This window comes from Hipposideros armiger, unplaced genomic scaffold (assembly GCF_001890085.2).
Source record: "Hipposideros armiger isolate ML-2016 unplaced genomic scaffold, ASM189008v1 scaffold_350, whole genome shotgun sequence".
NCBI classification, from domain to species: domain Eukaryota; kingdom Metazoa; phylum Chordata; class Mammalia; order Chiroptera; family Hipposideridae; genus Hipposideros; species Hipposideros armiger.
In genome coordinates, this window is record NW_017731700.1 from 1,077,056 (window position 1) to 1,090,282 (window position 13,227).

The 13,227-nt window shown below is 36.7% G+C and overlaps 1 pseudogene; it reads right to left on the reverse strand.

Annotated features, from left to right (window-relative positions):
- Positions 1–5,551: 5,551 nt before the first annotated feature.
- The window catches only part of LOC109392832 (prohibitin-like), a 51,271-nt pseudogene continuing 43,595 nt past the window's right edge, over positions 5,552–13,227 (reverse strand).

Genomic DNA, 13,227 nt, shown 5'->3' on the forward strand with positions numbered 1-13,227 from the left:
TTCTTGCTCCAACCCTCTCTCAAGACATCAATGTAATATTGGATTTCCTTTATTCTATAACACATTTAATCATTCCTTTAACCTCAATTACTATTACTCCTTTTCTCCATTTTTCATTGATTTTTATCCAAACATTTTCCAACTGTGGAAGGAATGTTAGGTTCAGCCATTGTGTTGGTCCAGATCATCAGCACCAATACCAGTCTGCTAAGTGCCTAACCTCAACAGTTTCTGTGTAAGGAGAAACTTAGTCCATTCTCATTCATATAGGATAGGGTCACATAAGTACAGAACTAGTGAGCTTTCTTGACCATGAGTCAATACAGCTGCATTCACTATCAACCCCATTTTTTTCTAGATGAAATGAAGGTATAGTCCACTCCACCAGACTCTTAGGAATACTGGCATAAAGGTTTAAAGGCATAATTGCCGTTTCTTGATTAAGTATCATCCCTGTATATGGCACCTGCAGTCCTTGTCCCAGGACCACTGAATCAGGTAAGAAAAAAGAAAGTTGGGGTGATTTGGGGAAGCACTGTATAGTTGTATCAGCATTCTCCCCTACCTTCTTTTCACTAAAATACCCCAGAAACACAGAGGAATCTACCAAGTGGGGATCCTCCCTTGTCCCCTTCTCACGTTGAATGAGAGCTCATATTCATGAAGACGTATAACTAACATTTCATGCCTTAATCACCACTCATTTTAGATAACTGGTGTTTCAATTCTCTATCAAATCACTACTCTGAGGATGATATTAAATATGATATGCCCACTTGATATGATATTTCTTTGATCATTGTTGGAACCTATGGACTATAAAATGTGATCCTTGGTCTGAAGAAATGTAACTTTGTGGTCTAAATTGCTACACTATCTTCTCTTCTAATTCTTTACAGAGTTTTGAAAATTTGCCTCTACCACCAGGTATGCAAAGCCTAGTCCACAGTAAATATCTATTCTTGTCAGGACCTATGTATAGCCTCCTGGGGTGACTGGTAGTAGTCTGATGTAATTTATGTGAAATCTATATATGGAGCCTTTACCTCAGAGAATTTGAACCATATCCATTTGTAGTTTTTGGCTCTTGGCTGGAAGACAGGGTAGTTCTTGCTGGCATTTTATGCCTCAAAAGGTGCAAGTGAAATATATTAATGATCAGCCCATCTCTGAATTTCTGCAGCTACTCCATGTCCACTCATTTTAAGGACCCAGGTGGCCACCTCAAACAACTGCCCCAGGATGTCCATTTGATTATTTCAGTCACCTTCTGATTTGGAAGGAAGTTCTTCAACATGCATTTTATTTCTCCAACTTATTTCCAAAGGGCTGTGATACATGCAGGAATCCTTCAATAGTCTAAATTTCTATTGTCCATCTACCTGACCATATGGCCAGTCCATTGGCCACATCCCTATTCTACCTATCCCACCAATGTGTCAGACTAAACCCAGGCTTTTTTATTGTTAACTTTCATCCCTACAAGGAAAAGAGCATGCAGTTCAGCCCATTGAGCCTATTTATTCTTATCTTCTACAGAGTTTTTCCAGATTATAAAGCAACAGCTTTCCAAATAGGATGCTTCCTATTTCCTTTGAAACGAATGTCCATAAACCAAATGGCTATTTGTTCGTCAATTGAGAGTTGTGCACAGAATCACCCATTTGGCAACACCCATAGGATGTAGCAGTTCCTCAAGTGATTCCAAAGTTGGCCTAAGGGAAAAGAAGATCTTTAATTATGAACACGATGAGTATATCCTTGCATTCTTTCAGTAGCATGTTTCTTCTGGCCACTGTCTTCCTTATAAGATATTACCTAAGGCACATTATAGGTAATGGTTTCAAGATCATTGTATGTTCTCCAGTCATAGGGGCAGTTTCAACAAGTGTCCAATAGCAAATCAATAAAGTGTCTCTCAAACAGTGTGTAGTGGACTTCATGTCTGTGAATTCCTGGTTCAAAATTCCAGTGGTCACTGCTGGACAGCACTCATGGGCTTCGCCATTAGCTCCAGTCTGAATAAATGCAAGTGGCAGATACTTCCAAAATCATATGAGGGTTTATCATAAGGGCTGAAAGGCACCGACTGAGCCACTACACTTTGCACTTTATCCAGTGTTGTTCAGGTCCCCATGGAAATACAGCCTTTTTACAGATAGCTCTATGGATTGGAGCTAAAAATATTCCCAAAGGTGGAATATGCATCCTCCAAAATTTAAAACAAATTAAAAAAAAAAAAACACCATACAAACAAAAAGCAGGTGCTGCGTTTCTTCCTTGTTTCCAGGGGTAAGCAATGGCAGCACTTTAGCCATCTTAGAATGTCTCAGTGGGCCCTGCTCATATTACTCCTGGGAATTTCACCATTAAAAAAGACCCTTGTATCTTTGCTGAATTTAACAACCAGACTGTGTTAGTCATGTGTGTCACCACTGTATTTAAGTAAATTGTACCTTGCTCTTTCATTTATAATGAAGTGTGCTAACCAATGAAGCTCACTTGAGCTTGGAGGTTTTTACTGGAGGTCAGTCACATGAGCATGCAGTGCCTTTGTGATTGACCACAGCTACTCAGATTCTAGACCATTCCACAGAGCAAAAATAGGCATTCACAATAAATCACATAATTGGTCAAATACATACAGCATGGGCCAAGGACTTATGCATAGAAAAGCAAACTTATCAGATAAAATATCCCGTTGGCTCAGAGGTTATCCCCCAGGAGTCAGCCAAGAGCCAGTCCAGAAGATAGGCCCTTCTTTGGAGTATGCTTGGTTAGAACAACCCGAGTTGAGTTAACCCTTTCCTGTCCAAAATAACATTAACATAAAGAACAAATACTAATCTTTCCAAATTCATACACAATAATGTAGAAGTTTTCTAAGCATCATCAGGAAATAAAATTTCCATATGAGGAGTTTTTAATTTTTATGGTTTTAACAAAAATAATGAGTCATCTTGCACCATTTTTCTTTGGTTGAAAACAAAATCACTAAACAAAAAAAATTTTCTGGGGCAGCCACGTGGCTCAGTTGGTTAGAGCATATGCTCTGAGCAACAGGGTTGCCAGTTCGACTCCCACATGGGCCAGTGAGCTGTGCCCTCTGCAACTAGATTGGAGACGACTTGAGCTGAGCTGCCACTGAGCTGCCAGTGGGCACCTGGATGGCTCAGTTGGTTTGAGCGAATGCTCTTAACAACAAGGTTGCCGGTTCGACTCCCGCATGGGATGGTGGGCTGTGCCCCCTGCAACTAGATTGAAAATGGTGACTGGACTTGAAACTGAGCTTCACCCTCCACAACTAAGATTGAAGGACAACAACTTGACTTGGAGCTGATGGGTCTTTGAAAAACACACTGTTCCCCAATAAAGTTTAAAAATAAAACTTTATAAAAAATAGTTTTCTGTTGTCTAATATATTGGCATTCCTTACAAAAGTATTAATTTGAAACTATATTCTAGTAATACCTTTCCAGGTGGTAAGTTAACATATACCTAACGGAAAATAAATCCCAGGTATAGAATTTTCTTTAAATAAGTGCATGTTTGATAAAATGACCCCCACAAACACCAAGAACCATAGTATAATTTATTTTTTCTCACTTTTATCCCAAGTAGTTTACTGACATTTCATGCTGTTACCTTGGAGCTGCTTGTATGATGTAGCCTGTCAAAATTTAAAGGCACTTGATATATCAGAAAAATAACATGAAAGGAAACATTTTTATTTTATTTTTAAAATATTTTTATTAAAATATAACTAACATACAATATTATATTAATTTCAGAAGTATACCATAGTTATTCAAAATTTATATACCTAAAGAAGTGATCACCATAAGCCCAGCAACTATCTGACACTGTACAATGTTATCACAATATTATTGTCTATATTCCCTATGCTGTACATTACATCCCTGTAACTTATTTGTTTTGCTTTAAATGTTATATTAGTTTCATGTGTACAGTGGTTATGCATTTATGTAATTTATGAGGTGATCCCCTCAATAAATCCAGTACCCATCTGACACCCTACATAGTCTTCACAACATTATTCATTATATTCCCCATATTGTGTTTCACATCCCTGTGACTATTTTGTGATTACGAATTAGTACTTTTTAATCCCTTCACCTTTCTCACCCAATTGCCACCACCCTCTAATATAGCAATCATCAATTCTCTGTATCTACAAGTCTATTTCTGTTTTGTTTCATCATTTATTTCTATTCTTTAGATTCCACATACTTATAAGTGAGACCAAATGGTATTTGTCTTTCTCCATTTGACTTACTTCACTTAGCGTAATATCCTCTAGGTTCATCCATGTTGTTTCAAATGGTAAGATTTCATTCTTTTTTTATGGCAGAGTCATACTCCATTGTAAAAATGTAACACAATTTCTTTATCCAACTGTCTATTGATGGGCATTTCAATTGTTTCCATATTTTGGCTATTATGAATAGCACTGCAGTAAACATATTGGTGTATATATTTTTTCAAATTAGTGTTTTGGATTTCTTTGGATGAATACCCAGGAATGGAATTGCTAGGTCAGAAGGTAATTCTATTTTTAATTTCTTGAGAAACCTCTTTACTGTTTTCCATATTGACTGCACCAATTTGCAATCCCACCAACAGTTCACAAGGGTTCCCTTTTCTCCACATCCTTGCCAACACTTGTTGTTTGTTGATTTATTGATGATAGCCATTCTTACAGAAGTCAGTTGGTATCTCATTGTGGGTTTTATTTGCATTTCTCTAATGATTAGTGATGTTGAACATCTTTTCATATGTCTATTGGCCATCTCTGTGTCCACTATGGCAAAATGTCTATTCAGGACCTCTCTCCATTTTTTAATTGGATTATTATATTTTGTGTGAGGGGGTTAAGCTGTATAACTTTTTTGGAAATTTGGGGTATTAACCCCTTATCAGATGTATCATTGGCAAATATCTTCTCCCCTTCAGTAGGATGTCTTTTCATTTTGCTGATGATTTCCTTTGTTGTGAAATTTTTTTTTAGTTTGATGTCCCATTTGTTTATTTTTTCTTTTGCTTCCCTTGCCTGAGGAGATCTATCAGTAAAAATATTACTAACGGTAATGTCTGAAAATTACTTCTGTTGTTTTCTTCTAGGAATTGTGTGGTTTTGCATCTTACATTTAAGTCTTTAATCCATTTTGTGTTTATTCTTGTATATGGTGTAAGAAGTTGGTCCAGTTTCAATTTTTGCATGTATCTATCTAGTTTTCCCAGCATCATTTACTGAATAGACTGTCTTTACCCCAATGTAAATGTTTGCTTCCTTTGTCATAGATTAAATGACCATAAAGGCATGGATTTATTTCTGGGCTCTTAATTCTGTTCCATTGATCTATGTGTCTGTTTTTTATGTCAATACAATGCTATTACTATATTTTTGTAGTATAAATTGATATCAGATAGCATGATACCTCCAGCTTTCTTCTTCTTTCTCAAGATTGCCATGGCTATTTGGGGTCTTCTATGGCTCCATATAAATTTTAGTATTATTTGTTCTAGTTCTGTGAAAAATGCCATTGATATATTTTTTAGATAAATGAAGTGATTTTACTTTTATTTCCTTTAAGCCAGTCATGAAATTTCACAGTGATTCTGGGGTGGGGTCGGAAGGAAGGCAGTGTTAAGAATCCTCCGGCTGTGGCTGAGATGGCCCGAGGAAGTGCAGGTAGGGCAGACCTCACTGGGGCAGCTGGAGGAACACCGACTGCCCAGCCAGCAGTAGGCGATGTTCCAGAGAGCATGAGAGTTCATTTGCGATGTCCTCTACAGCTTCCAGCTTGTGCAGCTCAATCAGGTCATTGCCTGCAGAGACAAGCCAGTTGACGGTCAGCTCAGTTCAGCGGCCTTGGAATCACAGCCAGCAGAGATGATGGCCACCTTCTTCTGCTGCTCGGCCTTTTCCACCACAAATCTAGCCCTCTCCACTTCCTCTCCGGCAACCTGTTTGGCTTCTACCACTTCTGTGAACGCCTTCCCCAAGGTCAGATGCGTTGACAAGTCATCCAGGATAAGCCTGAAGTTTGCAGATGGCTCTGTAAAGTTGTGGCTCACCTATCTGGAGACCAGCTCTCTCTGGGTGATGAATTCTCCAGCACCAAAGCGAGCCACCACTAACTTGGGGATCTCTGTAGTGATGGGCAGCAGCACTTGCTCATCATAGTCCTATCCAATGCTGATGAAGATACAGGGAAGCTGGCTAGCAACTGGCCAGAAAAGTATGAGCAGGATAATGTTGACATTCTGTAAACCTTTGCTACCAGTGATTACTGGCACATTATGTGGTCCAGAGTGACAGTCAAAGATAATTGGTTTCTGTACCCAAGGGATGAGAAATTGATTACTTCTCCTACCACGATGTCCTGCACTCCACGGAGCCAGTCAAAGATGAGAGCTCTGTGCCCAGCATCCACATTATATAAGGCAGAGTTCACCACACCTCCTGCAACTGCTAAGGTCAGGTTAAAGTTGCCAATGGACTCAAACACTTTGGCAGCCTTGTCTTCTTCTGCTGGACTCACTCACACCTGCTTCCAGTCTGACCTCCACATTCCATGGGTATTTTTACAGGGATTACATTGACTCTATATATTGTTTTGGATAGTATGGACATTTTAACTATATTAATTATTTCTATCCATGAGCACAGTATAAACTTCCATGCATTTCTACCTTATTTAATTTATCTCTTCAATGTCTTATAATTTTCTGAGTACAGGTCTTTTACTTCCTTGGTTGAATTTATTCCTAGGTATTTTATTTTTATGGCAATTGTAACTGGGATTGTTTTCTCAATTTCTTTTTCTGATAGTATGTTATAGGTGTATTAAAATTTAACCAATTTCTGAATATTAATTTTGTGTTCTCCTACTTTACTAAATTCATTGATCAGTTCTAATAGCTTTGTGTGTGTGTGTGTGTGTGTGTGTGTGTGTAGGTGGAATCTTTCAGGTTCTCTCTATATAGTATCATGTCATCTGCAAATAATGACAATTTTACTTCTTCCTTTCCCACTTGGATGCCTTTTATTTCCTTTTCTTGTCTGATTGGTGTGGCTAGAACTTCCAGTAATACGTTGAATAAAAGTGGCGATAGAGGACATCCTTGTCTTGTTCCTGATCTTAAGGAGAATGCTTTTAGCTTTTCCTTATTGAGTATGATATTAGCTGTATGTTTGTCATATATGGCATTTATTATGTTGAGATATGTTACCTCTTCCCACTTTGCTGAGAGATTTTATCTGAAATGAATGCTGGATTTTGTCAAATGCTTTTTCTGTATCTGTTGATATGACCATATGGATTTTTATTTGTTTAGGTGGTATACCACATTAATTAATTTGCAGCTATTGAACCAACCTTGCATACCAGGAATGAATCCCACTTGATCGTGGTGTATGATCTTTTTAATGTATCGCTGAATTTGGTTTGCTAATATTTTGTTGAGGTCTTTTGCATCTATGTTCATTAGGGATATTGGCCTATAGTTTTCTTTTTTTGTAATGTATTTGTCTGGTTTCAGAATCAGGGTAATGGTGGCCTTGTAAAATGAGCTTGGGGGCCTACCCTCCTCTTCAATTTTTTGGAATAGCTTGAGGAAAATAGGTATTTACTCTTCTTTGAATGTTTGGTAAAATTCACCTGTGAAGCCACCTGGTCCAGTGCTTTTGTTTGTCGATTACTGATTCAATTTCTTTGGTAGTAATGGATATCTTCATGTTTTCTCTTTCTGTTTGATTCAGCCTTGGAAGATTGAATGCTTCTAGGAAGGCATCTATATCTTCAATATTTTCCAATTTGTTGGCATATAGTTGGTCATAGTATTTTCTTTTTTTTTTGGTATTTCTGTGGTGTCCATTGTCATTTCTACTCTTTTATTTTTTATTCTATTTATTTTTGTCCTCTCTTTTTTTCATATTGAGTCTGGTTAAAAGTTTGTCAATTTTGTTTATCTTTAAAAAAAAAAGCACTGGGATTCATTGATCTTTTGTATTGTTTTCTATTTGTTTGTTTCCTTGTTTGTTTTGTCTCTATTGCATTTATTTCCATTCTGGTTTTTAGTATTTTCTTCCTTGTACTCACTTTGAGCTTTGCTTGCTATTCTTTTTCCAGTTCCCACAGTTGTAAAGATAGACTATTGATTTGAGAATGTTCTTGTTTCTTCAGGTGGGACTGCATTGCTACAAATTTCCCTCTTATGACTGCATTCTCTGTGTCCAATAGATTTTGGGTCATGTTTCCATTTTAATTTATCTCAAGGTATGTTGTGATTTCTTCCTTGATCTCATTGTTGGCCAATCTATTATTTAGTAGCATGTTATTTAGTCTCCATACATTTGTGTGTTTTTCAGGTTTTTCTCTTGTAATTGATTTCTAGTTTCATACCACTGTGGTCAGAGAAGATGCTTGATATGATTTTAATCTTCTTTAAATTATTGAGACTTGTTATGTGGCTTAACATGTGGTCTATCTTGGAAAATGTTCCATGTGCACTTGAAAAGAATGTATATTCTGCTGCTTTGGGGTGAAGTGCCCTAAAGGCATCAATTAAGTCCATCTGGTCTAGTGTGTCATTTAAGGTTGCTGTTTTAGTGTTGATTTTCTGTCTGGAAGATATGCCCATTTGTGTTAGTGGAGTATTATAGTCCCCTACTATGATTGTGCTACTGTTGATCTCTGCCTTTATGTCAGTCAATATTTTCTTTATATATTCAGATGCTTCTGTGTTAGGTGCATACATTTTTACTAGGGTAATGTCCTCTTCTTGGATTGATCCCTTTATTCTTATGTAATGTCCTTCTTTGTCTCTTATTGTAGTTTTCATTTTAAAGTCTATTTTGTCTGATATAAGTATTGCTACTCCAGCTTTCTTCTGTTTGCCATTTGCATGAAATATCTTTCTCTACCCCTTTACTTTCAGCTTGTGTGTGTCTTTCCATCTGAGATGGGTCTCTTGTAGACAGCATATACATGAGTCTTGTTTTCTTATCCACTCAGCTACTCTATGACTTTTGTTTGGAACATTTAAAGTGATTATTGATAGGTAGATAATTATTGCCATTTTATTATTTGTATTTTTTACCTTTATTTATTTGTTTTGTCCTTTCTTCTGCTTAAAGAAATGCTTTTAATATTTCCTGTTATGCTGGTTTGGTGGTAATGAATTATTTTAGCTTTTTCTTGTCTGGGAAGCTCTTTATCACTCTTTCAATTTTAAATGACAGCTTTGCTGGGTAGAGTAACCTTGGTTGTAGGCCCTTGTTGTTCATCACTTTAAATATTTCCTGTCACTCCCTTGTGGCCTGCAAAGTTTCTGTTGAGAAATCAGCTGATAGTCTTATGATAATTCCCTTGTAAGTAACTAGTTGCCTTTCTCTTATATGAGGTATCCTTTTGAGGTAATGAAAATATTCTGGAACTAGATAATTGTGATGTACTCAATGTGCATTGTACACTTTCAAATGGTTAAAATAGTAAATTTTATGTTATGTGTATCTAACCACAATAAAAACAATTACATTCTTTTGAAACAAATTATTCAGCCCAGGAATAGAAGTTACAAAAAAGTACCATAATTGAAGTTTGTTTTAAAAAACTAAGCAATTTATTTTTTAAAGCCATTTTAGGCTTATTAAAACAATTAAGATTAGTATGCTAAGCAAAATAAGTCAGACAGAAAAAGCCAAGAACCATATGACTTCACTCATCTGTGGGATATAAAACTAAAAGCAACAAAGGAACAAGACAAAGAAACAAAAACTCATGGACACAGACAACAGCTTAGTGGTTACCAGAGGGTGAGAAGGTAAGGGGATGATAGAAGAGGATAAAGGGGTCAGATATATGGTGATGGAAGGAGAACTGACTCTGGGTGGTGAGTACACAATGTGATATATAGATGATGTATTATAGAATTGTACACTTGAAACCTATGTAATTTTACTAACAATTGTCACCCCAATAATTTTAATTAAAGAAAAATAATTAGAAACAGTTTCCATATACTCCCTGTCCCCTACCCTGAGTTTCCATTACTATTAGTATCTTACCTTGGTGTCATATATTCAGTAGAGCTGGTGAACTGATATACTGATATATTATTATTAACTAAAGTCCACAATTACATTAGGTTTCACTCATTGTATTGTACAGTTGCATAGGTTTTGCGAAATGCATAATGTCATGTATCCACCTTTGCATTATCATATGGAATACTTTCAGTGCCCTCAAAAACCCCTATGCTCCACTAATTCCTCCTAACCACTTTCTCCCCCACAACCGGCCAAGTCCTGATAACCACTAATGTTTTCACTATGTCTAGGCTTTTGATTATTCCAGAATTTCAAATGCTTGGAATAATACGTTTTCAGACTGGCTTCTTTCACTTAGCAATTTTTTTTTCTCCAAGACGATTTTTAGAAATGTTTTAGGTTCCTACAAAATTAGAGGAGAGATATAAAGATCTCCCATGTATTACCTGCTTCCCCAACATGCATAGCCTCCCCCATTATCAATATCCACCACCACTGTGGTACATTTGTTACAACTGATGAATCTATAATGACACCTCATTGTAGTCCAAATTCTATAGTTTACCTTAGGAGTCACTCTTGGTATGGTACATTCTATGGGTTTGGACAAATGTGTACTGACATGTACCTGTTGTTATAGCATCATACAGAGTACTTTCACTGACATAAAATCCCTCTGTGTTCTGCCTATTCATCCCTCCAATCAGTTCCAACCCTGGGCCACTACTGATGTTTACAATGTCTCCATAATTTTTCCTTTTCCAGAATGTTATATAGTTGGAATCATAAGAGTATTTAGCCATTTCAAATTGTCTTCTTCTACTTACTAGTTTGTGGTGAATTTCCTCCATGTATTTTCATGGCTTGATAGTTCATTTCTTTTTAGCTCTCAATAATAGTTCATTGTCTGGGTGTCCACACTTTATTTATCCATGCACCTACTGAAGGACATGTTGGTTACTTCCAAGTTTTGGCAATTATGAATAAAGCTGCTATAAACATTCATATGTAGGTTTTTATGTGGACATAAGTTTTCAACTCCTTTGGCTTAATGCCAAGGGGTTTGATTGATGGATTGTATGGTAAGAAAGTATTTTGTTTCATTAATCAATTGCCAAAGTGCCTTCCAAAATAGCGGTACCATTTTGAATTCCCAGCTACATGAATGAGAGGTCATTCTCAGCAATGAATGAGAGTTCCTATTGCTCCACAGCCTCACCAGCATTTGGTGTTGCTAGCAGCAATATTTTAAGGTTCTTCCAAATCTTTTCATGGTTTGATAGCTAATTTCTTTTTATCATTGAATAGTGTGAGTTCAGACAACTAAGTTCACAAACTCATCCTAAAAAAAGTGCTACATACCTCATTGATGAATATCACTATGATGATCACCTTCAAAATACTCCCCTCGGGAAGTTATGCACTGACACCTAGTCCACCCTTCAAAGCAATTTTGGAACTCTTTTTCTGGAATGACCATCAGAGCTGTCATTGTATTACCCTTGATGTCCTGAATGTCATCAAAATGTCTTCCTTTCAATATTTCCTTTATCTTCAGGTAAATAATTAAGTCATTGGGGACGAGATCAAGTGAGTAGGGAGGGTATTCCAATATTTATTTGTTTACTGGCTAAAAACTCCCTCACAGACAGTGTTGTGTGAGCTGGTGCATTGTTGTGATGCAAGAGCCATGAATTGTTGGTGAAAAGTTCAGATCATCTAACTTTTTCACACATCCTTTTCCACACTTCCAAACAGTAAACTTAGTTAACTGTTTGTCCAGTTGGTACAAATTCATAATGAATAATCCCTCTGATATCAAAAAATGTTAGCAACATCATTGCAACAAGTTCACAAACTTAATTGTCAGATTCATATATAACTTTAGGGACATACTGCAGTGTTTATCCATTCACCTATTAAAGGACAGCTGGGTTGCTTCAAGGTCTTGGCAAATAAAAATAAAGCTGCTATTAACAGTGGTGTGCAGATTTTTGTTTGGACATAGGTTTTTATCTCTTTGATGATTGCTGGGTCATGTGGTAAAAGAAAGCTTAGTTTTGTAAGAAACTGCTAAACTGTCTTCCAAAGAGGCTGCACTATTTTTCATTCTATTGCTCCATAACCACCCAGAGTTAGCAAAGACCCCAAAAATTAAGTGTTCAGTCCACCAAAGACCATCCCCACTGCAGATGCCAGCCACACTTTGGGAGTTCCCAGGTCACCCACACTTCTGACTGGCTACAAATTCAGGGGTTCCAATGATCACCTTGGGTTTAATAATTCTCTAGAATGGCTCACAGAACTCAGGAAAGTGCTTTAATTAATATTGCAATTTTGTTATAAAGGATACAAATCAAGAGAACCAGACGAATGAGAAGACACAAAAGGCACGGTCTTGGTTGGAATGCAGGACTTCTGCACTCTCCCCTTAAGGAATCACAGTATGTCGCTATCCCAGCAAATCAATGTGTTCATCAATCAGGAAGCTCTTCTGAGCCTCAATGTCCATAGATTTAATTGGGGTTTCATTATGTAACCACGCTTGCTTGAATCATTGACCATGTGATTGATTTTCAGGCCCTTTCCCTACCTAGACATTAGGATAACTCAAAACCCCAACAATCTCTCATATAGCTGTTCTTGCTGGTGACCAGCTACCATCTGGAATTATCTCATTAGCAAAAATCCATGTGTGATATAAGGAGCTGACGAAAAACAAAGACACTTTTACCACTTGGGAACTTTCAAGTGTTTTTAAGCTCTAGACCTGGAAACTGAGACAAAGACCAGGTAAATAATTTTTTATACAACACTTATGTAAAAAAATATGAAAACACGTAGCTGTCTGTATACTGAAAATTATAAAATTCTTATGGAAGAAATAAAAAAAGACCTAAGTAAATAGAAAAAACATACAACCAGGTTCATGAAATGGAAGACTCAACAAGGTAAAAATGTCAGTTCTCTCCAATGTGACCCATAGGTTAATACAATGCCTATATACATATCCAAGAGATGATTTTTCTTTTTGTTTTTTTCTGTATATATAAATAATTTAATACTAAAATGTCTGGTAAACATTTGTAACCATGTTCATGTATGTGAGCATGTATATATATATATATATATATATATATATATATATATAT